Source organism: Monodelphis domestica, chromosome 6 (assembly GCF_027887165.1).
Source record: "Monodelphis domestica isolate mMonDom1 chromosome 6, mMonDom1.pri, whole genome shotgun sequence".
Classification (NCBI taxonomy): Eukaryota; Metazoa; Chordata; class Mammalia; order Didelphimorphia; family Didelphidae; genus Monodelphis; species Monodelphis domestica.
In genome coordinates, this window is record NC_077232.1 from 15,197,972 (window position 1) to 15,200,901 (window position 2,930).

Consider the following 2,930-nt stretch of genomic DNA (forward strand, 5'->3'; position numbering starts at 1 on the left):
GGGTGGGGGAAGGGAGTCAAGAATAGAATATGATGTTTGTAACCAAAGAATAATGTTTGAAATTTATCAAATTAAAAAAAAAAGAATTCCACAATGTTATCTTCTTTCATGTTTATAACAAGTCTGGGAAATAGGAGTTATATTCATTCATACTTTACAGTTGAGGACACTAAGGCAGATAGAGGTTAAATGACTTGCTCACGCAGCGCATAAGGATACACAATCAGATCTGAATTCAGATCTTCCAGACTCCAGGCCCAGCATTTTCTAACCTTGAACCCCTTAACTGAAAAGGAAGATTAGAATTCGTGTCTAGTGGGCACTTTTAGGAATTGTCTGATGATCTTAGAGAGCCAAGAGTAATGCCAAGTGGAGTGATGGCTCCCCTGAGGTAAACAACTGACTTGTGCTGCCTGTCAGATCTATAATTCAATCAGGTCAGCCTGGTCCCTGACTACCACCTCTAGGAGTTCTCCATGGCTAGATGGGGATTGTTGAAGACCTGATATTTCAGGTTGATGTTGAGCTCTATGAGGGCAGAGGTTATGTTTTTGCTTTGATTTGTAATTCCTATAACTAGCAGAGTGTGTGGCAGTTGACTGACACTCTGACTGATAGATGTCAGTAAAATTGAGAAAGTGGTAAGGAAGCAGAATATATCAGAAACACACAACCAGTATATCTTTTCTATTATGTGTTAATATTAAAATAATATTTCCTGAACCTTCCCACATGGTCAGTGTATTGATTATAGGATTACTTTTATTCATACATTCATGTGAGTGACATGAGCAGAAAGAAAAAGCAGAAATAGCCCATCCTTTAGCAATTCTTATACATTTATTGACATGAGCCACTAGCTAGAATAGAATAATAGGCCTGGAGTCAAGAGGATCTGATTTCAAATGCAGACTCAGATAATTACTAGATGTGTGGCCCTGAGAAAGTCACTTATCCCTTTTTACCTCCATTACCTCCTCTGTGAAAGGATCTGTGGGAAGGAAACATCAAGGCATTCTAACATAAGGATGTTAGAATAACATCCTAAGAAAACCGCAGATGCAATCACAAAAAAATTGGACACATTGGAATGAATGGTTTGTTCTCCTCCCTTCTTAAGATTACTTTAGGACAGAAACCTTTTGCTGAACAATGGAAAGGACTTTGACCTATGCTTAAGCATAGAACAGGAATTTCTTTGAGTCATGATTGATTTTAGAATTGATACAATGGAGATACTTGGAATCAATCTCCACCCTACTCAGTCCTAACAGGATTGAGGAAGGGCTGCAGCATAGATCAAAATTTAATTATTCCAATCTCTACCCTACTCAGGTTAACAGGATTTAGAAAGGGCTGTAGCAAAGGATCAAAGATTTAATTATATGACCTTCAACAGACATGTGCAAAGCCAGAGACCTCTGAGCGGTCCTGGGTTAAGCTAGAGCCTCCATTGGCACAGGGAAATTGATGGACAGGTGATTGGTAGATGTGAGGACTGAGGGGAGGGAACTTGGATGTTTTCCTTAAGGATAGGGGGGTCTGAAGACTCGGAGGTGGTGGAGGAGTTTGTCGGAGTGGTTGCGGTGTGCTCTGAGAAGCTTGCGCTGAAGGAAGCTGAAGGTGGGGGCCCCGGAGACTGTTTCTCCATTTTTGATCACGTGAGTAATAGGGACTGATCTCCTTTCATTGCCCCAGCTTTCTAAGGGCTTGGGCCTTTTGGCCCAGCCTAAACAGAAGGGGTATTTAAGCCCTATTCCCTTCTCTCCCCTTTCTCTCTCCCTCTATCTCTCTATCTCTAATTCCTTTCTTCCTCCTGTTTGTAATTAAAACTCCATAAAAGGTTGACGGCTGACTTGAGCTTTCATTAAGGAATTACATAGCTGAATTCCTTGGCGACCTTAAATTAATATATATCAGTCTTTTAAAAGTGATTTCCTTGTCACAATCTGTAGCAAATAGATGAAGTGATAGCATATTTTTTGGTGACATTTGCCTGTATTTAGAAATTAGGCATATGTGTAGAATAAGTGTTGGTCCCACAAAGGGAAACTGATGGGAAAATAAAGAAAAGAGTCTTCCAGAATCGACAGGTATATCTGGGTTGTGATCAAAATCTCTGGAAGGAAAATTCATGGTAAGGGTATCATCAAACATTGAAATTTATTTTGTTACTATTATGTATACGTTCATTCAGGATTCACTTAGTGTGTGTTATCACAGCTAGATTCAACCCCATCTCGGAACTGTCGGGCCTTGTCATGGAAACTATCACTGACACTTTCTGCCTCTTCAGATTAAGCTGGAATCTGCCTGATGTAATATCTGGAAATATCAAGTCATTGCAGTGAATTAGTGTGATGAGAGGGGAAGTATCACTTCAAGAGTCCTTCAGCCCTCAATTGAGACAGATCAGACAAAACTTTTGACTTCTCAAACCCCAGGGAAGTTGCTAATACAGCAGAGATTGAAGCAAGGAAGCAGGTGGCCAAACTTATTTCATCACCTGAGTTTTTACCTCTGGAAGGAGGATGCAGGTGAAGAGTTGCAGGCCAGGACGGTCCCCAGATGCTCTCACTTTCAGACTCTGGTCAACATATTTTTTGACTAACACTCCAGAGGCATAAAGATGAGGCCATTTTCATTCCCTATCCATAGGGAACACGGTGAATAATATCCAGAAGGCAAAAATGTCTCATAAATATACCCTATTCAGCTATCTTTTTCCTTTATCTTCAACAGAAGCCTGTGTCATGTCTCCTATTAGGATTTCCCAAATATGAGGAACTGTTCAAAATAGAACAGTTTAAAATATTATTAAAAAATCAAAATCTTTAGAAACAGAGAATGTGTCTGTAGATTCATGAAAAAAGATGCCCAATATTAGACTTCTCTTTTCTTTAATACTTCATAGATTGTGCAGTTTGGCC